Source organism: Trachinotus anak, unplaced genomic scaffold, assembly GCF_046630095.1.
Source record: "Trachinotus anak isolate AG129_WGS33_773 ecotype Australia unplaced genomic scaffold, CSIRO_AGI_Tana_v1 ptg000004l, whole genome shotgun sequence".
In the NCBI taxonomy this organism is placed as follows: domain Eukaryota; kingdom Metazoa; phylum Chordata; class Actinopteri; order Carangiformes; family Carangidae; genus Trachinotus; species Trachinotus anak.
In genome coordinates this window covers 12,157,673-12,181,611 of record NW_027273855.1, presented here as the reverse complement: position 1 = coordinate 12,181,611, position 23,939 = coordinate 12,157,673, and the positions used below count along the sequence as shown (strand labels likewise).

The window sequence follows — 23,939 nt, the reverse complement described above, 5'->3', positions numbered from 1 at the left end:
TAATCATTGTAAAGCTCCTACAGCAGCTCCAGTTTAGGTTCTTAGGTGAGCTTATGTTGCCCTCTGGTGTTTAAAAAGTTTCACTTTCAGGTCTGAGTTTCTGGAATGACAACAGACAGCAAACAAGTCATAAATACTATTTACTGTAGTTGAATTGAAAGGCATCAACAGCTCACAGAGCAGCCCATATGAAACAATACAGATTATCTATAATAAAAATAAAATGCCCTTCATAAAATCTAGAATTAATACTGGCACAGAACACAGTCCCCCAAATTAATTACACAATTACAATTAAGGGTGTTCAAAAATATTGCAACAGATGTGATCTCATTCATTTTGTAAAATATTTCCAATTATTGTCAGAGGAATAAAAGCATCTGCTACATAAAAGTAATTTCATGGAAACAAACATGCTCCAGTAGCACCATTCAAATTTTTTTGAGTGCCTCAGCTTAATCCATTCATCACATATCTATCTTACATCTGAACTCTGTACAGCTCTGAGTAAACCTGCTGCTAATCTTACTTACTGAAACCTTATTTACTTTACTTATTTAACCATCTAAAACTTGTCAATGGCCTTCTGTCTGATAAATATACATGTATCTTCTTGCCTTGTAGAAGCAAAACAAGTGTTGAAATCTTTTCCCTTTTCCATTCTATGGAAAGATTAGTCAAATTTAAGATTAATTAAGCAATTACAGTGCAAATGTGTGTTGCAAACACGAAACAGCACATCAAACGTGTGTCATATTCCTTCAAGGACCCAGGTCCTGCAGCAATTCATATCGGGCATTCATGAAAAAAATGAGCATTTCAATCGTGACGTATTTAGAGGCAGGTATTAAGGCTCAGATGGGGTGGTGTCATGAATTTTCTTCTCACTGGCTGCTGCCTCCATCTTGACGTACTTTCGCAGGTATCGGATTGCTGACAAAGCACTCACGTTCGCCAGAAGAACTGTGTGAAAATAATATACAAATGAAAAATTAGTCATCATTTTACTCATGAGACTTTGCATGCCTACACTGACTTTATCCATTCATCTAAAGTTAACTTTTCCTGCAACAGATTTTATTTCAGGTACTTAATTGATTTTACTGATTTTATAATTATTTAAGGTCAGTCAGCCCCTAAAAACCACAAATGAACAGATTTCAATGTGAAATTCGATCAAATGTAACACAAATAGAAATATAATGACTGAATAAGCAACTACTTTGTCATTTCAGTCTTTAGAAAAGCTACATGTGCAGGTTTTCTGTTATGTGAAAGTATATTAATTCTACATAAACATACGTACCAGCCTTCCAGGCATCACCAACTTGTGGGTTTGCAGTCTTTAGTACCCATGAAGCAAAAGCAATACAAACCAGACACATATCTGACTGTCTCAGAGGTAGAAGGGAGGCATCCAGCCCTTCAAAGAAAGAGACAGAGTATGAGAGAAAACATTTGAATCATTTGATGTTTATACAAATAAAGTCCAATGAGAGGTCAGAGGCTTTATAAACAGCTGAGTACAAGCTTTAAATAATATGTTGGGACTTCCTGTTCTGTCACACTGTGACCTGGTTTAGTACCAGCGCCTCCACAGATTCCAGTTCTGCAAATCCAAGACTGCTTGATGCTACTGACAATTGAAACTGTGGCTCTAGTGATCTTCAAGATAATCCTTTTAAATAAGTGCTGAACATTAGATGCCACATTAGTGTGCTGTGAATTATTATCTTAATTAAAGCTCAGCTGAAGTTCAAGAAGAGTAATTTACATACACTTAAGGACTCCACAAGATGAGGTAATTTAATTTCCCCTCAAACAAACATAAATTAGAGGACTTCACTGGCAGCTTAGAGACACTCATTGAGTGAAGTCAAGTTATCACGTACAACCATTCTTCTTGGCTTTCACTACTACGTGCCTGAGAGGATCCTCTGACAGCTGAGGTAAGAGAGTCCGACCCAGTCATGACTGTGACAGCTGACTGAGTGGATAACGTATTTTACACTCCAACTGTCCACATGTGAGGAAAACAAAAAGAGCTTAACCGAAGAGGTCAAATACTGTAAAATCCAGCTGTACAAAATAATTTTCTAAAAGGTTTTTAAAAAGGTATATGTGTATTTAATTAGAGTCTGAGGTGTTATCTCTGTATCTTTCACAGAGATACTGTCTGCCAGGTTGGTCCATGGAGTTAAACCAATATTGATTTTGTTCTCACAGTCATCTAATCTGAATCTGAATCTTTGTGCAAATCATGAAGTCAGCTATCTCTCTGAAGTCTGGCTATAGTTGTAAAATCAGAGGGGTCTGCCTCATCGTTCTGGGTGCATATTGAAATAGTCTTTAATGCACATAATTTGGGTGCATTATCTTAGTAGCAGCTAATGTAGCCTCATGCAGAGATGAGAAACGGGCACACAAGACAACACAAAAGCCTTTTTTCACACATGCAGATGTTATTTCAGTGATGATGCTTGCACGTTTCTTTACATTTTTATTTATTCCATTAAATCTAGGTTTTAATTTGAAGATAGCAGTGTTGATTTAAATCTGAATCAGGAGTCACCAAACCACTGAAAATGTAAGCTGCGTGAAAATACTTCTTCAGACTTATTTCACCACTGCACATTAATACACAATGACTGCAACAGCAGATGTTAAAACCTTATTCTTATCTTCAATGATGCACTGTTGTGTTCATTGTGTAAAATTTGACTTACTTGGATTTGAAACAGCTGTCTGTAAGTCCTCATATCTGAAAAGCTGCTGTGTTTGTTGTCTGAATATCCTGTCCTCCAGGTGGTAGAGAAGTGGATCAGGAAACATCACGTCTTGATTTCCTAGAGCATTGCTGGGAAAAACTGTCCTTCGAAGGGATCTGCCACTTTGCCTCACAGGTACACAAGACAGGGAGTTTGAGAGAGTCTTCTTTTGGACTGTAGATGCAGCAAAATTCATATTCCTGAAGGAAAGTGTTGTTTTCCAGAATAAATTCTGTCTGAGGTCACTATCTGTGAAGAAATTGTCATAAATATCAGTTGAAATCTGAGATGCGCTTGGCTTACGGCTGAACCTGGTCACCACCCTCACAGGACTGCAGTCATCTTCTTCATCGGATTCAACAGAGGAATCATCAGGAGAAGAGGATGAAAAGAAGTAGTCATAAGCTTCAGGGAACTGTAGATTTCTATTTGCTGAGCGAGAGTAGGAAAAGATAGGAACCAGTTTGTCTTTGGCCTGATCTTCTGCTGTGAAGAAGAAGTTTTCTGTATCAAACTCTGAGAAAAAGTGATCATATGTTTCAGGAACAGAATTTCCATCAGTGTAGAAGGTGGGTATGTTATCTGTAGCCGATTGGCTGGGAGTCGATTGCTTTCCACCAAAGAAGTACTGAAATATATCCATAACAGATATTTTGTAGCTGTCTTTCAGTGAGGAAGGTAAAGAGTCTTTGTCTTGCTTAGGCATACGTTCATCAGAAAAATACTCTGCTTTATCTGATTCTCCTTCATCTAAGGTTTGTAAAGTCTGGCCTTTCCACGTGGAGCTAAAAGACTGAGATTCCAGGGCATGTAGATTTTGCACACTTATATTTTTAGAAATCTTTCTCAGGCTTTTTTGAGAAGAGAGGACTGGTTGAGAAATGTCATTCACAGGTGTCAACATCATGCTCTCAGGGTAAATATCATTACCATGGCTCACTCGGACAGGTTTGCTTTCCCACATAACACTTGTTGAAGAAGAAGAAGATGAATCAACTGCCTTAACACAACCTAGACATGATTCAGCAGAATCAGGAACACTGGACATGTCATCATTGGTTTGCTCATGCTTGGACTCATCCAGTTGGGTAAAAAAGCCTGAATCAGTTGTACCAAACATGCCAGTCCCCTCACTCTCCTGTAAAGGTGGCAGGGAGATGGTTGGAGCAGCTTTGCTCATTCGTAAATGCAGAATGTCATTTATTGTCAGCTTCTCCATCTCACTCCAAAAAGAAGACATGGCAAACACTGATTCTTTTGAATCTGGTGCCTTTTTAGGTTTGCATTCAGCTTGGGATGATGTGACAGCATCTTCTGCTCCACCCAATAAATCACATTTTGATTTTGTCGAGTCATTTGATACAGGCTGGCTTTTGGGTCCAGATTTAGCATCTCCTTCCTCATGTTTTGCCAAGATTAGTGAGCTTTTTTCTTCTTGACTTCCAGACTCATTTTGACTTCCTGACATGTCTGTGATATTTTCATTTGAGAGTGACCTGACAGATTCTGTGTCTAGGGTACAACAGGATGATACTGGTGTAATATCTGAAGGATTTGTTATTGAGTCTTCAGACATGGACAATTTGTTTTCTCTCTGACTGCTACCTGTTGGATTAATGTCTCCAGAGATTAATTTTGCTGCTAATTGAGCTCTTTCAGCTGTTGCATTTTTATCTGATAAAATATCTAATTTGGATGAAATCTCAACCTCCAGAAGATCTTCTGTTTGCTGTACCGTATTATTTATATCTAAACTTTTATCAGGGGATGAATTGATACAATCTGACGTTAATTTGGCACAGGTAACTTTGCTGGGAATCTCCTCAAAGAGTGAACAGGTTCTGGTTTTGAATTTCTGGGGTTTACACTTTTCCAGTGTAAAGCTATATTGGTCTGTGTTGTGACAGTCATTTTCCAGCTGTTGTTGGGGCTCAGCCTCTCTTTGACACAGTGTGCGGTTGTCTCTGCCAGAATTTCCAGCGTCTGCAGCCAGGGCTGACTTAGCAGCGGATAGTTTTTCATTTTGGCAGACATCCACAGTGTGATCATTTGACTCTGCATTTGATAAAATACTGTGAGTTTTTGATTTGACCTCTGCTGTACAACATTTTAGATTTTGTTCATTTTTACCACCAATTATAGCCTGATTCACTTCATTAGACTGCTGGAGATTCTCCACATGAGGGTCCTCTTTTTCACTGTTCACTGTTTCTCTGGCTAGGTCTGATTTACCAGTTACAGTGGCACTAACTGAAACAGGCAATCCAGTATGTTTATTCAGTCTAGTTAATTCTTCTACTTCTAATCTGGTGCATGGCTGTACATTTGTTACCACATTACCACTGTTATTTGCTACTGAAGTTACACCATCATCAGTTTGACTCAATGGGGTTACTGACTTATCATTAGTTGCATTATTTTCAGCCATACTTCCTTCTATAACTATACTGGCTGGTAAATATTGGTATTGACTGTCACATGGAGGAACGGTGTGAGAAAGACCATTTGTTTTTATTTCCTTGTTAGATATCCTCACAGGGAGAGCACTTGTGACGGAATATAAGCAGGACTCAACATTTTTTTGTGGTTCATTTAAATGAAATAAATTCACATCCTCAGTCAAACACAGACTCGTTCCTCCTCTCCCTGCATACCACTCCTCCTCTGAGTCACTTGGATGAACTAAAACCGGCCTCTCACATCCATGTGCACTTTCAGATGGCTCAAAGCTCAGTCTTCTCTTCTTCCTTCTCTTCCTTTTGATAGAAGCAGATGGGGACGATTCTCGGCTTGCTGATTTGTTAATGCTTGTTGCGTCTAGCTGTAAAATAGCAGGGTTTTGTTCTTCCCTCCATTTAATGATTTTCATCACATCTAGATTACCTGGTGAATTAGTGTTGCACTTATCACTGAGAGCTGACTGACTTGTCAGCAAATGTTCCTGCTCACCATCCTTCAGAGATCTGCACATTTCCACCTTTAACACTTCATCTGTGTGAGGTTGTGTTTCTGAACAGACAACCCTGTCCGGTGAGTCATGAGACTGATTCCACTGTGTTACCTCATTTACTCCAGTGTCTGTGCAGGCTTCCTCTCTGATGAATAACTCTGTTTCAGGGTAAGTTGATTTGTTAGTCTTGAGCAAGGAGTTACTGGCTGCAGGTTCAGGGGAAACATTGGAACCAGGCTTGACTTTTTTCATTGTGTTTACGTTGCTGATGGTGTCGACAGGCCTCATGATCTCTTTGCCAACTGCTGTTTCACCCCTGGCAGGCAAAGAGCTTAACTTGGGGATGTTTTTTGGCAATGAGCTGCTGCTGGATTGTTGCCCATCACTATACTGCTCCTTCTGTACTGCCTCTTTGTTTTTACCAGCTCTCACTTGGCTTGGCTCAGCAAGCCTCTCAGCCTCTGTAAGATTTTTCAGCCTTTCAAAGAATATATTGACAGACTGCAGGTGTATATCCTCCTCACTGCCTGAAAGGACGCTCTCCATTCCACCGACACCATGTTTGCTGAGGTAATTCTCCACAGGAGAGCCTTCACAGTCTGGGGGGCCATCGATGGGGTGGTCAGCCTCTGAAAAACCTGCAATTCGGTCAACATTCTGAACCCTCTTCAGAAGTATGGACCCTGTATCATCAATGTCACTCATCCCCGAGTCATCCACACCTGCTAATGAAGGAGGAAGCAGGCTACATTCCTCGCACTCCGCAAAGAAGCATTCCCAGTCACGGTCAGAGATCTCCACACTGTATTCAAAGTCTTCCATTTTTGCTTAGAGGGGACAATATAATCTGGAAAATCAAACAAAAGAGATATAATATAAACTGTCACTGTTCAAAGTATTTGGATTTTTTTGCAGGTTATTTTAGCATCAACTAATTCTTAAAAGATAAACACCAATGAAAGATACATTACAAGCGTGAACACTAAACCCTAAATTCCACAAGATAACTAAATCAGCAGATGAATGAAGCCATTCATGCAATTAAAAAAAAAGCATGCTGATTTTAATTGTACTTAAGTTTTGCAACACACAAAAAATGTAAATAAAATAAATAGAATGTAACAACTTTTTTACAATATCTCAATCTATTAATGTGACATAATATAATATGAATATAATTTATTAGAAATCTCTTCAGTAAATGAAACCTAGCTGGCAAGCTAAAACTATCAATGGACTGAAAATATTTAAATGTATGACAACAGGAATTATTAGTAATCTCTGCACTTCTAGCTGTTTGCATATGTACATTTACATCTGTTCATATTCCTTACCTGTTAGGTTTCAGCTGTGATCCTGGTTTACAGGAGGTAAAGGTCTAGGAGGTCTGGAGTCTTAGCAGCACCATGTTGTATGTCCTCTGGTGGGCGTTCTTTTGCATGAGCACGTAATGCTGCAGGCCCCATGATTTGATAAATATAGAGCGGTGCTTCTGATCACGTAATACACGCAGTGTTCTTACGGCAGCCATCTCCAACAGAGGCATAATGTTTCAGAACTTTAAATAGACTCTCTACTAGCAAGCTGCATGACTGGTTACTTGGTATGTTTAATTCTATTATTGTTTTATTTGATAAAACTTGAAAAATCTATTATAAAACTGGTCTGTGTGATATCTATGTTTGTTGTAGGCCTTTTTTATTCATTCTATATCATGATATTTAATCAAATAAATTATAAATCGCTCAAAACACAGCAAAGGCTAGTGTCCTTGGCAGTCGCTGCTGGCTCAAACAACAGTCAGGCTCTCAGCAGACATGGGGATCATGCGGGGTGAGTGTAAGTCAGCTGATACCTCACTGATGGGACGTCATGGGGTGACAGCGAATCGGAATCTTTCCCATGCAATCATTCCAGACGCTGCAGGAGAGCCAGAAACATCTGGAGAAGACACTGGAGCGGCAACTCGTGAGACTCTTGTGACTTATCTGGACTCGTAAAACAGAAAAAACAGACAAAAGAATTCATGTTTACTTCATCTGAGAAAAATAGATTGAAAAAACTTTCTGCTATGTAAAAGGCATTCTTTCAAAATGGAATAATAAGTTGTAACTTATTGATTTATTTATAGTTCAAGTCTTTCTCCAGTCAAAAGTGTGTTTTTCTTAATCTTACTTCACTTGGATGTTTGACCTACACTGTGCAGAAAAATGTGTATGTGCAGAGTTTGACACTAGGAGGCTGTTTTCACAGTCATCTGCTTTAAGACCTGTTTCAGAGGTAATCGTGTAAGCAAAAGCATGATTTTCTGATGTGGAAGTCAGTCGTGGTCCAATATGCAACAAGTGTGATGAACAAAGCTGGACCAAACCGATTTTAAGAATTTTTCATGAATTATTCAAAGCAGAGTATTTTTCATGTTTTAAAAAATTTGTCAATTTATTAAGGCTATATGGATCAATAAGTGCAGCTTTTGCCAGATCGTGAAAAATGTATTTTAATGGTGTACTATCTCCTCCGGTATAGCTTGAGCTCTTTAAGGTTCACATGTTTCTGACATTATAGTAAGCCATCAAGTCTGCAACTATAAATTAGGTATGGCATTAACAGGCTTATTCTACTGCAAGGCATCAAATCTGGAATTGCAAATGTTTAGAAGTTTTGACTTTGGCCAAAATGCCCTGTAGCTCTTTTCCTGAGGGTGACTGTTCTGTTTGAGATGTCTTCCTGATTTTTTAAAGAGCTAAATAAAAAGACATACACCAGCCAGATGGATTTTATACAGCCTGGCAACCAAAAGATTTTTTTTTACTAATGAATTATTACTGATCAAAAAACATAATTAAATTATTTGCTATCCAAGCTATAACTTCAGTTTTTTAACTCTTTATAAAATTTGCCATAAAAGTCTAGTGTTTTCAGCTATGTGTTTCTGCAAGTTTTGATTACTCTTCTTGCTATATTTGTGGTGTCTTAACTTTAAATTTAACATATGCACATACTATATACTCTTAGGCTGCTGAATTTAGGGCACAGATGTCAGACTAAAACCAGGGTGTATTTTCTGCTCTAACGTGAAATCTACCATTAGGGAGGACAGCTTATCTGAAAAGGACTTGAGCCTTTGTTTACAGCTATCAGTAAGACTTAGTAAGGACAATGTGATTACGGGGGCCATCCTTGCTGTCAAAATGTCACTGACACTAAAAGATATCAAGATAACCTATCAGTCCTGATCTCATTATTAGCTGTTAAACTGTACTTAACAGACACCTAATGTGCCCTAATTACAGTTGAATGTATTGATGGGGTCCCACTGGTAATTTAGAACAAAAACACATTCATATGATATATTTTACTGCTCACAGTGTTTGTGTATTACATTAAAACTGGCAAATTTGGCAGATCCATCACAATAAAAGTCTGAATTGCAGAATGCTACGTAATAAGCATCACACAGATTTTTAGGAAAATTTGGAAAATGCTTGCATTTGCAAAGACACACATCACCAAGATTTTCCTTCACAGTGTCACTCTGCATTCAGAATTTGCATCTCACTCTTTCACAGGCTGTAACTACAGCCTTTATTTGCCTAATTTTCATCACTATAGATATTTATGAGAAAACAGACCCTCTAATTAGCCAAAGCACAGCCTGGGCTGTGTGCCCAAGAGGGTCCTCTCAATTCATCAGCTGTGATAAAGGGAGACAAGCCAGGGCCTGTGTGGCTACTGCACCTGGGGCAGAGGGCCGTTTTGACACGGGTGGGATTCTGTTTCCATCAACAGGATTAGGCTCTTATGAGTCAGTTCTTGGAGTTAAGATTGGAATCTGTTTGGGCTGTTTCACAGCAGCTAATGTGACAGAATTTCAACCTAATTGTTTTCCACGTCAGCCCCGGCAATTCATCGTCAATTAAACAAAGCCCAGTAAACAGATGCATTCAGCACCGGCTCAGTGACATGATGTTTAAACAGAGAGGAGTTTGTGTATGGTACCGTTACCAAGCATCCTTGGTTGGTGGCATCTTTTGTGTCAAACAGGGGTGCAAAGTCTTAATTATGGTAAGGGTAGAAAAACAGAAAACAGGAGACAAAGATTCCTGTTTTGAATCTTTGGAAACTGTTTAGAAAGCATACAAGCTGTTTAGCAATTAACAAATGCCACACAGGTTGATGCAGACTTAACTGTTAGACTTAGAAGTGAGTCACAATCACGTGGGAGAATGAGAGAAAAGTAGCTCTGTTACACAGTATAGAGGTGTAAAAGAATGAACAAATGTTGACTGTACCAAAAATAATTTAGTAATCACTCTCCAGCTTGGTTGTTAGCTATGTTTGAGAGGTAGTGTTCACAGGATCTTACACAGTTTCTGTAATTGTTTGTCTTTTTCAGTAGAAATGGGCTTCAATATCTGGGGCTAAATGGAAAGACAGAGGGAAGAAAGTGTGTTCATCCAAATAATAAATTTAATAAATTAGTTGCTATATTTTAGCGTGCTATACATTTAGCTGCCTTAACTGACTCCATGATGCCCCAACACTTATGCAACAAGTCGCTGTATGATTAATCGATCACGTCAGCTTGGCAAATTTGAACAAAACCACTCATATAAATCGTTTATTTTTGCAAGACGGGTGAATTCTGCAGGATTCACAGGCTTGATCGTTTTTGCACGAGTAAACAAGCTATAAGGTGAGTGACTTTTACAGAACACCAGGAACTAGTCTGGTGCCACTTTAGCATTTAAAGCGGTCGTACCCCTGGACCACTGCTTGATCCTCAGAGTGAGAGCAGAAAGCGCCAGCGGGCACTCAGGGGGATTAGGCGTTGTGAAAATGGTGAGATTTGATCAGTCGTACGAACAAAAAAAATCATTGTCCTCACCTGAAATGTCACCGACAACACAGCAGTATCAGTGCACTCTGTTATTTGGGAACCATGTCAAAATCCACCAAGTCAATTTAGACTGTAGCTCCAGGCTACCGTACAGACACATGCGACCTGGACCTCAGGTTGGTTAATTTCGCCTGATGACTCCCACAGGCCTCGTCACGCGTTTGCTTAAGACTGTGAGAAACCGACTCATGTGACGCCTTTATCACGCTGTGTTGCATCATGTTTGACAAGGAGCAGCTTGTAAAATAGAGTAAAACACACACATTTACTCTAAGAGAAGCCTCTGCCTGGAAATATCATTTAACTTACTGAGTCCTCAAAATGTTCATTCAGGGACAATTTCGATAACCTCGGCGCCAGCGTGCAGTACCTGATATTAACCACAAGATGGCGACAGACACCGTTTTTGTGTCGACGCTCCACTGGTGTCTAAACATTTTTGTACCATCATTACTGACACACTCATATGTTGTTGGCCTACCTGCTCGAACCGCGGCTAATCTTTGTTTTTATTAAGGTTGGGATGTTAAGTCTTAACAATGTATCATAAAAGTTGTTTTTTTTTTTTTAGGTAAAATCTTAAAGTCAATGGTACACACGCATGACGTAAACACACAGGTGTTTTCACTTGTTTGCCTGATTACACCTCTTCTAATTAGTGTGTGGAGGAGGAGTGCTGTATGTTGGACCGACATCTATCTCATGATAGTTTTGTTCTACGTTTTAGGAAGTGACAGCCCTTTCCCTTATCAGTGTTTATTAGTGCATGTATGTTGCATTTTATATTTTTTTTATATTTTATTTATATATTTTATTTAAAATAGATGTATCCCTTGATAAAGAGGACTGGGTCAAAGCAATTGTGTTTTCTAATTATCTTTGAGTATTACACCTAAATATAAAATTCATTGTTCTCCATAAGCAACCATATTAAGTGTAAATTTTCTTTCTACATAACTTACTCCAACAGATACTATTATTATAATTAAGGAGGGAAGTAATTTATTATTAATGCACGAACACAATTTAAAATCACATTTAGGACCTGATACTTTATGGCAGATAATTGCTGTATTTACATCTTTACTACAAAGAACAATGTCCGTGTTGTCTTTTACTGATGTATGATTGTAATGTCTGTAATGAGTAAAAATGCATATTCAATCATATTTATGTTTACCTCATACATGTAGACACAGTGAAATTCAACCATTTGGGTATCTTACATGTAGCCTGAGAGGCAAAACCAAGGGCAAAAAAGTTTTACTCAGATTACCATTTCAGCATTTTTATCTACCCCTCACATGTCTCATTGGCACTATGGCAACTTTCAGTGAGTAAAATCTGAAACTGTAAAAATGAGGGGAACAAAAACAGAATTTTGAAAAGTCCCCATCCCCAGTGGAAATGACACCCCTGACCCTCACTGTTCCAGGTTTAATCAGAGAATGAAATCTCTGCATCCTATGTAGCGTTACAGGCTTCTGCTGTATTTCTCGTCAGCCTGCTTGAGGTCTGAGAATGTATCTATCAGCGCTGAAACCAGATGACTCACAACAATCCTCCTGGATCATGTCATAGTCAGTTTACAGCTTTTATGTCTGTTCCGGTTCAGTCTCAGAGGATCATCTCTGAATATCTCATTGACAGCACAGTTTACTTGTATGTTTTAACGGCAGACTCTCTGAAACATGTTCAGGAATTAAAACAATGTTGTTTTTGATAGGAAACTTTCGGACTTGCTGAGATCTATGAGGTATAGCTAGACTCACAGCTGCACAAAAGCTTCTTTCATAGTGTGCAGAGTCATCTTTAGCCACATTCACAAACCCAGTGCTTGAATCTATTGGTTCAATCGCCTTCACCATAAGGCATACAACCACATCATTACCAATTAGCTAGTGTCAAGGTATTTTTAGACCTCCAGACAGCGGGTCAAATTCTTCTTTCAGTTTACAGCCTTAAGGCAGTCTGACTCTTTGCACATAAAACAATTTGGTCCATTTTTGCCATGTCTTCCCTTGAAGTGAAACAGCTGAAATGGTTGAAAGCAAACTGAGTGAAACCTACACATTAGCCAAGCTGAATAGTGCATAATTAAGGCAGCAGACACATCTCATCAGCCATGTGCCTGAGGTGTGGGGTGACCCTGGCTGACTCTGGTCTGTCTCTGGTCTCTCTCTGTCCTGGCCACATACAGCCCTGCAGGCCTCATCAGTGAATGACAGCTAATACTATTCACTTACTCTGCTTTGAACAACAGCTTTTATTGCTATAGGGACGACTTTAACAATATCTTGTTGACTGCGTACATACGTCCAACATGTATTAACTGTTAGTTCAACATCCTCTTCTCAACTCTTTACGATCAATTATGAGATATTTTGTCAAAACTGTATTTACGTGTTCTCAGATGGGGTTATTCCCAAAAGCTTTTTGTTTCAGATGTAAGTGAATGAAGCCCTTGTATGACTGTTCTTCAAAAAGTACATCCTCATTTTGTAGAACAAACAAAGACTCTAGCACTCTTCCAAGAAAGCAATTTGAAAACATAAACCTTTGTATGCATTTGGTTGTTATAACTATTTGCAATATTCTTTGGTTTTACCCTAACTTTTAATCATTAGGCTTGTATCTATATTCTCTCTGCTCCTGTAACAACCCAATTTACCCACAGGGTTTGTAAAAATGTAATTTAGCCTAAAACAAAAGTTTCAGTGTAGTAGTGTAGCTTTAAACCTATTTAGCTTATTCTGTCTCATTTCCAGCGTGTGAAAACTTCTGGTTTATTTAATCCTGGCAGGTTTGTGTTCCGTCTCACTTGAGAATATCCTCCGTCCCCTGTCTCTGCTTCCCTGCGGACAGACTCGTGAAAAGCTGTTTACTCTGAGTTAACTATACGGGGAGCCATGTGAGAAATCATTCTTCTCTTGGTGGACTCAGTGGGTTAATAAGTTATCTGAGGACAAAGAGCTGACAAGCCCAACACCACAAACCGAGCGATGGCCTTCCTTCCTTTGGTCAGGACCACTGGGGTTATCAGTGGCAGGGGAACAATAGGAAGTGGTAAGACCAATCACATTGCAGCACTGTCACTCACCTCTTGCATGCCTCCACACAGCTCTGCAGAGTGCTGCTGGGAAACAGAGCTGTCCCTCCACTGCTCTCATCACATGTATTACACCCAGGCTCATATGTTGTCACCACTTTAGCTGGCGTGTCACAGCATGAAACAGCCCTTTGACCTATTATCTATTACAACCGCTCAATACCTGATGCTGACAACAATCATGGCCTGGTGAGAATCTCTCTTCAGAGCACCTGAGCAGAACGCACGACCCACCACCTGGCATTAAAACCTACAGGAAGAGACAGCATACTTGTTGCTGGCAGACTTATGACTTGCAAACATTACCAGAGCTACACAAGTCAAGAAGGTACAAAATGTAAAGTAATACAATCTGCACAATTTCTTGTTATGTTTGGCAGTGTGAATTATGATCTTACTGTATTTTTAGTGAAGTGCAAACAGCAACAGTGAAAAGTAACTAAGTATATGTAAAGTAAAGTAAATATGAGGCACTTATACTCTCTTTGAGTGTTTCCATTCTAGTGGTAGTTACTGGTTACCTTGCTGTTTAAAATTTTACATACAAAACATAGACTTATGAAAAATAGTGCATTGTTACAGATTGAATAACCCAACGCTATATAAAATACTTAATATAAGCTTCACCTTGCCTAGCTATAACATTAAAATACTTCTTAAACAAGTACATATTTGTGCCGATGTGCTCTTTAATTTAAGATGTTGCTACCATTATTTTTTATAACAACTGTATACAGTGACAATGTGAGAACGTGAAAGGGGTTGCTCATAGTAAAGAACCTGCAGAGAAACATTGCCTGAATCAGCGCCTTACCTTCATTTCAGCTCATTGTTTATCTGTCCAGTCCAAAACCATACTGTTTCAGTTCATGCTCACCACTCTCATGGTGTTTTCGGCCGCAGTAGGCAGTTGGTCATGTTTTAAGTGAAAAAGCTCTAAAAAGCCACTGTACACTACCCACTACCTGTTTGTGACTAGCTGGGGAACATCCTGCTCTGTAGATCCCCTCAGATATGCGAAGCTTTATAGAAAGTTTTAGGTCAGTGTTTTGGTTTTACAGCTCTCATCAGCCAGAGAAGGCAGTTGTTATAAAGGAAAAAGCTCTGTATGCCTCCCACTCAGCACCAAATGGCAGACAAATGCAGTTCGCCACTAGCTTGTGAACAATTACCATACAAAATATGCAGCCAACTTGGCTAACCCTCAATACTTGTCACTATCGACTTTTGGTATGAATGATCTCATATTGAGAACATTATGTTTTTACATTGTGTTTTGTGGTAATTTCTCAATTTAGAGAATAATGTTCATCACATTTCATTTTAATGAAGTTTCATTTCCAACTAGTAAAAGATGAATTGTGATAGTTTAGGCATGAAAATTAGCCAGACATCTGACATGTATACAGGGATGAAGTTCTCTTATCTGGCTATGTTTATATTCTCCTGGTCTAAAATGATTTTAATATAATTTTTCAGGAGCCAGTTTGGCATCAGGAGAGATACTGAAAACATGAAGCACTGAGCTCATAAGTGGCACCTTGCCCCTTTTAAAAGTTATCTTTGGGCTTTGGCTGTAACATGATCATGAAGTCAGTTTTCAGGGTGTCTCCTCTCCAGTAAGGAAAAGGCGTACTGCACAGGTTGCAACCTTGTCAAAACCAGCCTATAAATCACAGCTGGAGAGCGCAGCCCTGCTGCAGTGCACGCCCTCAGGCCTGGAGTCTACACACACTAAGTCTGAGTCAAATGCCTGTCTGCATGTGCTGTGCCCTGGATGCCCTCTGGATCTGAGTCAGCCAGCTGGTGAGAACGGGTGTTGTGTTGCTGAGGGTTTGGGCCGTCCCCTGAGTAACCTCATTCTCAGCCTTCTCGCAGCTTTGTCACTTGGCAGAATGACTGAGAGAGGGCACAAATCCCACCCTCTATGAAAAACTGCCACTCGACAACCCATTTGTGGTTTAACAGACACATATTTCCACCCCTAGATCTGCAGCTTGTTTGCTTCTTGTTGATGTGGATCACCCACTGTGTTAAAATGACTCTCCCCTGAAACCACTCAATACACAAGGTTATCAATGGCTGAAAATAGAGCCTGAGCAGTGAGGTAAACGGTGGAGCCTACCTCCCTGGTTTGTTTAACCATAGCTGGTTGTTTGTGGCCTGACATTTGTTAATGATGCGTCGCTTCGAGGCTGAATGGTACATTCTTGCGCTGACACTTCAGATGTTTTTAACTCTTTTGCCATTGAGGTCCAGAAGACTTTGGATCAAGTAGGACTGAAAGGCAGCTAAATTAACACAACCAGTCAATCAATGCTGGCCTTTGCTGCCTGAGAGTGTGGAAGAATTTGCATTGAGACTGCACCATTCATGCTACAATACGGTGGGTCCCTGACAAGTGCTCCAAGCGCTCGTCTGGGTCTTGGGAAGTACAGCTCTCCAAGGAAAGAGACACTTCATTTGTATGATGCCAGAGGCCAAATGGAGAGCTTAGGTAACAACAGGGAAGTTTAAGCTTATTTGCTTGGTAGTTGCCATAACAGAAAGGGTAATAAGTAGTATTGGCTGATGTGTTCACCCTGCTTAATGAGCCACAACAAAAGCAAACGGTCAGAGGTCAACATTACCAATGCTGTCAGCTCCTAAAACCTCTCAGAGCTACAACCCATTCACACTGCAGAATAATCAGCGCCGATTGTCGTGGCACGTATTCTGGCTTTTGCTGCCTTCACACAATTTTGGCAGAATGAGAAGAACAGTAAAAGTTAACGTTACACATACCTGGGAACATTCATGTATTATTCCAAGATAGTTACCCCCACTTTTATCCTTGTAGCCCCTCCAGAAAGACAGCCTAAACAAGCTTCTTTTGTTGTGTTACATACTTGCACTAAAGTGAAACAAGATATAGGCAAACAGTGTACAATGTACAGCTTATTTATAATGGGATAAAATTAAAAAAGCAAGAGGCTGATGTGAACAGTTTTTCCCATTTGACCATGAATTGAAAGATTTGATGCAGAAGCAGCATTGTAGTTAACACAGAAATCCTCTAATGGGATCAAACATACTCATAATCATATTCACAAAGGATTTAAGCATGTATACATTTTGCATGAGCGTATGGCTATATTTTCTATGATACTATGCTTAATAATAGAGGTGAGTTGGAAGTGGGTTAGAGGTGAAGCATGGTTTTGGCAGTAATTACTCAGTAAATACTGAGGGGAAACCCTCAAATTTTACACAGTAAGGTCAGTTTACTCATAATGGAGAATACTAATAAGCCTGTTAAACTATTGCATAATGTCTGGAGGAGATGAACAAAAAAACCTTAGTGATGTCACCAGGCTTATCTCAGCTTTTTGAATGAAAAGCTTGCCCTGGCATGAAGATGAACAACATGGACAGATATACAGTGTAATGAAGAGATTCTTTCAAGCTGCATGAATAAAAGTGTAGGATCCAGAATTGTTCTAGTTTGCCCCATACAAGGGACTAACTGTGGGGATAAAAACATTGTTTCAATTTTTCAAACAATTAAAAAAAAAAAAAAGAAAAATAAAAAAAATGCAAGATGGTCAAAACACCTGATATTCCCAATCTACTGTCATCAGGCTGCTGACCTCAGCCCCAGATGGTCTGGACTTCGCCCCAGACCTTGTCAACTCCTAGAAAAGCCCCTGATGTCACTACTCTCCCTGGGTTCACTGCAAGTTTTCAACTAATCTTCTATGATTGTTAAACCACAGCAGACTGTAATACTGTTGCGATACCGGTCAACGCCTATGCAAACAGGCAGAATTTTCTGCTCTGCAGTTTTTCAACAATGTGTAATCTTACATGAATGTGTTGCTTCTATCACATCCAGACAAATATACTTTATGTTGCCAAATCATGGCTTTTTTACTCTGCCTTATTTCATCACAGAGAAAATTACCTTAACATACAGTCAGTTCTACCATGTGGTGTAATGTTTCACCGCAGACACTGTTGCCTACACTGTGTTTCTTAGAATTATTATGAGAAAACCCACCAAGAGCCTCACAGGGTCCAAATGATTCTATGTGTGGGCACTTTTGACTCAAGAAGCTAGGGTAATGGGTAGCTGGAAGAAAAGGGACAACAAAGACCATATACTTGAGCAACTCTGTATACTTCACAATTTTAATCAAACTACACAGAGCATGGCATGCTGGGAGAGAGCCTACCCCCACTGTAGCCTGGGAAAATGCCAGCTTGTCTTGAGAACTTCCAAACAATCACTCCTTCCCTGTCCTCTACTCCCTCAGAGCTCCCACTGTGTTGTAATATAACCTTAGAAGGGGGTACCAGGGCTGTGAGCGGTTAGTGCTGTCAGTGGGTACATTATAGTAGAAGCTGCTGGACTGCCACATAATATTACTAAATACTAGCTGTCGCTTTGAGGTTGCTGAGGTGAACTGCTTGGTTTTGGCAGGTGGGGAGCCGGGCGGGGCTCAGGCTTTCACAGTAGGTTCTGGTTGATTAAAAGTGTTTCAGCACAGTGGTGACCGGTGGTACCCAACTGTTTGCCATGAGGAAACTAACAGCATCGTATATTACAATGATCAGCTGGGGACTGTGAGTGTTCCCACAACAATCAGAACATGAGAAGGTGAGCATGTGGAGACGGAGATTTAAAGGGGTGAGGTCTTTTTTAATATCGTCCCATTGAAAGGATAGAGTGAGTGTCTGTCAGCTTTCGGTGGGTTTATGAGTTCAATGCTTGCTTGCTGCAAATGTTCAGTTTAAGATAGTTCAATTAAGACATTTACATGTTTTACAGTTATCAGGAGTTGATATCACAATTCCTACAGCTAATAAAAAGCTGTGTAACTTAAATGTAAACTTATGCATACATTGGTATTTTCTGGAAGAATGCTGGTGACAGTGTCTTGGGAGGGCAGTGTGTGAAGAACATAAGAGTTGTGTCTGAGACTATTTTCAGGCCCGTCATGTAAGACACTGCTCATAGACCACCTGCAGAGTGAGGTGACTTCTAAGGCTGCATCCACTCATTTTCTGTTTAAAACACATCTCTTTTGCCAGGTTTTCACCTCCTGTCCAGACTACTCTGGAGTTTTCCAGGCCAGAAAACTGAGAGTTTTGGAAATGCTGCTGGCCCTGTTTTAGTTTGAAAACTCCGGGGTTGTTTTGTAGTCTGGAAGGGCAAAAACTGAGACCTTTGGGAACGATGACATAGACACCCCGGTCACTCCCTGATTGTGTCTTATCAGACTTAACTACCAGTGGTGAAAGCAACATGAATAATGAAATACAAATGTTACTGACCTTGTTGTCTTTGCTAGCACTTGCTGCACAATTATATTCTGTATTGCAATGCTATAACTGTCTTTGTTGTACCTCATGTGTAGTATTTTGAGTGATTAAAAAACTGCAGAGTAGCCAATCTGATTTCTGTTTACGCTAGCTCGCGCATGCCCAGTGCACATGAATGGTCATGAATGTTACCTGTTGTCAAGTGTGTTAGTATGGATGGAGATTGTTTCTTTTATGTAGCTAAAATGGTTGTCTGGACAGAGATTGTTTTTGTTTTAAGACGCTGTTTTAAAGGAGATGGTTAGCATTTATGACAGCTGCCAAATTGCAGGACTATCACAGAGACCCCGGCAACACACCAAGATTAGACGTTAGACATTGATATTTGGTTGAATGTGGGTTGTGATATTGGGTGACCAAAATTCAATGTCAGGACATCTAATTCAATTGACGTAGAATACTGATGACAGCTGACGTTATTTTGTTGGTCTTAAGTTGTGTTGTTAAATAACCAAAGCCCAATGTCCTCCAAACATCTGCTATGCCAAGACCATCTTGACATAAAATACTGACATTCTAGTCGTGACCAAAATCCAATGTTTGCTAAACGTCACAATAAAATAACCAATTTTAACATCTGTCTGACGTTAGAGTAGTTTCTGATGTTGCATTAATGTCCTGCACCAGCTGGGGTCTGCATCCAGAGTCTGTGGTTAGGTTTAGACAACAGACGCAGTTTGGTTAAGGTTAAAAAAAACATTTTTGTTTTGAGTCACAAAGACTTTTTCTGTATTAAGCCTCAGAAGAGTGCTCTGAGTGTGTAAACATAACCATAAAAAGTTTGATAATGCTGTAGAAACAAATGCATATTGTTCTGCAAGACTGGATATTTTGGCAGAAAATAAATATGTCATCTGTGAACTTCCCAAAAAGGAAAATTAACAACATATCCTCAGTATGTTAACTGAAAATGTAATCTGGTTACAATTATGTTTCCTACAAAATATCTTTGCTGTTTAGTTGCATATAGAAGTAATTTTGGGAGACAGGGTTGACCAGTGGGTTATGGCATAAAAACACAGAGTTGTCTGGCAAGAAAGTTCAATGTGTCTTTGTAACGTGACAGGGATGATCTACTGTTTACCTGCCACTGTCACAAGAGAGGATAAAATAATTTTTGCTATGGTTTCTAGAGTTGAAAAATCCTGATAAAAAATATTTTCGCAATGCACCTGAAAAAGACTTTGCCTACATGAACAAAGAGCATCATGAAAGACTGACAAGTAATCCAGCTATGGTTATAGTTTTAATGCTTGTAACATAACATGAAGGTGAGGAGACATTAAAATGGTAGGTGTACAAATCAGATTGTATTAGTCCTATAGCTTTAGTCAAATTTTCCAATGCACTTGCAGAAACAATGTATTAAGCCCCTTTCACACTGGAAAGAAACCCCACTAACATATAGCTTTTGTCTTCAGAGGGGAAAAGGTTCAATTGGCAGGTCAAATGACTGGGAGTAATGGAAACATAACACCTGGGTAGACATGCTAATCTTGACGCGTGTTGCCTCCATCTGTAACTTCTGTGACTCTTTGCCATCTCAGGCATGAATTCCATCCATCTGCATTCAGTCGGCGTTAGAACATTGATCATTCAGTGTTGAGTTTGAAGAGAGTATAAATAGACACTACTTTATATCTTTTACACTATATGTGTAAAAGATATAAAGAAGTAACTTATGTAACATAGTCACATGGCCTCCATTCTGCTGGCATATTTCTGATATCCAATTGAATATTGAATGAAAACAAAAAACCAACCAAACAAACAAACAAACAAAAAAAGAAAGTCAGACTTGTCTGCTTGCAACAAGAAAAGAGTCAGTCACCCATTTTTATCAGGTTTAGCATTACCAGCATATACATGCTAATTTTGGTTTAAAAAAGATATTGGGACATGTGGGCTCCAGCCTATTGGAGCACAAAGTAGAGGACCTCTGCTTTCACTTACCCCCAACTCTCAACTCCCTCCTGATTTCACCTCAGGCCATAATGTCTCTTTCAGTCCTGCTGTTTCACCTTCTCTTATATGACCATCCGCTGTTCCCCCCGCTGTGGGCCAACCTGCCATGTAAAGAACTTGCTCCACAGAAAGAGAGGCTCCACAGGTAAGAGCGGCCTGAGGATGCGGCCTGCTGGGCCGCGACACATGCTCGCACTCTCTGCCCTTTCTCTGCTGGAAGCTAACATCCTTCTTTTACAGTCACAGGCACATAGGCAAGCAAGCTGACACGCTCTCTCACACACACACACACATGCTAGAAAGGAGAATACAACCAGTTGATTGCAATGTTTATGAATATCTGTGTTGTTTTTTGTTTGCTCTCCCTGTGTGAGCTCTGGTGTCACCCACCTGTTGCCATAAAGCTTATTATCATGGCTGAATGACTAAAAGAAGCATCCAGAAGTTTTGGATTAACGTGTTGTGTTTCTGTATGTTCTTATTCACTCTCCTTCTGTCCTCAGTTGTGCCATGACACAGTTGGGTTGGGCGGAGGGACAGAAGCAGGACTCAAATATACACGGACACGCACTCAGGCACTTCCTGCTGCGTCTTGGTTTCAGTCTGGAGCTATTTCAAAGGTTATTGATGTGTCTGCCAACTGGGAGCTTTCTAAACAACTACCCTGCTGCAACAGGTTACAAGTCCAGCTTCCCGCTCATTAGGCTCTAATTGATTGTAATCTGGCCTTTGAGAAGTACTGGCCCACTATGGGGTTGTTCTGCACATGTGAGCGCCCCCACTGTCCCTTGTACTTGTCCACCTCACTCACCAGCAGGGTCTGGAGTACAGACACAATTGGCCCTCTCAGATGGAATCATTAAAGCGGGCGGGATAGCATGAGCTCTTTCATACATCAGGCCTCTGTGGACCAGCTTGAGACCAGGGACAGTGGCCACTCTGCCTGCCCAGTGGGAGAGCCCCATCCTGGGCAGGCTATTGTTGGTCTCACCCCTCGACTGGCTGCCTGTGGTTCTGGCTGCATTGGCTTGATTTGTATGCCAAGGTCCTGGACTAAAGACAGCCATGCAGGGGAGCTGGGTCAATATTGGTTTTGAGAGCTGGAGGAAAAATGTCAAAATGTTAAATTCTATTGACTTCCCCCCACTGCTATTTGTTTCTGTGGCAAAACGCCTAGTGGGCCATTAGTGTAAACAGGGCTTTGTCTTAGGCCTCAGCTTCCAGCAGGAGGCTCACAGAACAAAACCCAGAGATAGAGGGTCTGATCTGGCTTAAATATGGCTGAGCTGTGAAGCTGAAGAGAGACCTTAAAGTGACAAAGACAGCAATACAGAGCACAAACTGTTCTGATCCTCTCTGACACTGTTGAAGTATTCCTGCTATCTTTGAAAATGACTGCTGTTAGTGTTTTTTTGGCATTTGGAAGAATCTGTACAAGCAACTAAGTGCTTCAAGCTGACTATGACTATTCTTTGGTTGCTTTATTAAGAGGTAAATATCAAGAGAATGCATAATATGACACATTGTATGGTCAGGTGAATATTTGGAAGGGTCATTAATGTTTTACTTTATCTCCTCCTGTAAGGATGTCCATACAGTGTGTGTGTATAATTACCTTTCCACGTGCAAATTTCACCCCTGTGTCTTTATTCAGAGGCCCACTGGGTAAAAGTGAAGAGCACCTGTTTTACAGCATCCCTCTTCCTTTTGCTCTCAGTTTTCTCCCGTCTCTTTTACCCCTCCAGGAATATGGGATTCTTTTTTAAATTACTTCAATTAACATGGAGCCATAAAAACATTCTCCTTGAGTGTTTTCACACCCTTTCTCTTTGCTTTCTCCTTTGGTCCTCCAAGCTTTCTTTTACCTATCTCCCCCTAACTTTATTAGGTGGCAGGCTTTTGTGCTGCAGCAACAAATCACTTCCTCCATGGGCAGACAGGGAGGGAACATGGAAATACTGAGGAAAAGGCACATAAAGACCTAAAGGGACAGCTCTTTCACTGAAAACTGTAAAGTGTGTTTTTGTAAAAGCTTGACTTTGGGCTATAAAACCTACTGAAGGTTACCCTGAATTTGTTTATCTTGTTGGAATCAAGTCACCTTTATCTCATGTGTTGCCAGAGAAATCTGCGATGAACTGATACTGTAATTTCTACCTGTTTAGTTCTGTCACTGCTAATGGATTACTTAGCATGGCGTCGTACTGGAAACAATACATGTGTGTGAAATCACACATTACTGAAAGGTGACACATTTATCTCATTTAGAGGACCAACAGAGGTTGCAAAAGCGTGCAATACACATAGTCACTTCTTTTCTTCTCCTTTCTAAACTGTGCTGTAAAGCAGTCTAACAAGATTTACTTAGCCCCCCCCCCCCCCCCACTTGTCAATCAAATAACATTTTTATTGCTTGAATGTGTAAGTAGGCGTACTTTTATGTCTTCAAAGAGCGCTGTTTATTTGATCAAACATCAAGAAAATTACTGATAAATAATTCCTCTGCGTTGACATGCTGTAGCTGAAGCTAACCAAGTCTTGTTTTGAGCACTTGTCTGTGAACGGAACAGCAAGAGTAGAGTAAAAGGCTTGTGCACACAGTGTGTGTGTGTGTGTGTGTGTGTGTGTGTGTGCGTTGTTGTGTATAAAAGCATTTGTTCTAGCAAGGGCAGTAGGTTTATTCAGGCTCTGGAGGCCTGGACGGCTTTTTGGACAGGACTAGACCCGCTCTGCTGCTGCTGCAGACAATAGAACCAGTCAGACTGTCCTGTCCAGTCTGTGTCAGTGACCCTGTCCAAACCAGCGGGGTTTGAATTCATGCATAATGTAGCTGACTCCATTCAGGGTCAGGTCAATAAGAGCTCTGGCCTTTTTGCCAAGCGT

At 40.2% G+C, this 23,939-nt stretch overlaps 1 long non-coding RNA gene across 3 annotated transcripts; it reads right to left on the bottom strand.

Moving 5' to 3' along the window:
• Window positions 1-373: 373 nt before the first annotated feature.
• On the bottom strand, window positions 374-12,699 carry LOC139620423 (uncharacterized). Of its 3 annotated transcripts, XR_011690821.1 has the most exons (7): window positions 10,607-11,093; window positions 7,574-7,706; window positions 7,053-7,171; window positions 6,441-6,565; window positions 2,727-6,356; window positions 1,307-1,423; window positions 374-963 (listed from the first exon to the last, which is right to left on the bottom strand). It is a non-coding gene; the product is annotated as an uncharacterized lncRNA (long non-coding RNA). The 3 variants fall into 3 exon arrangements; XR_011690820.1 differs by lacking the exon at window positions 10,607-11,093 and adding an exon at window positions 11,100-12,699 and having other exon boundaries at window positions 2,727-6,565; XR_011690819.1 differs by having other exon boundaries at window positions 2,727-6,565.
• Window positions 12,700-23,939: the final 11,240 nt, after the last annotated feature.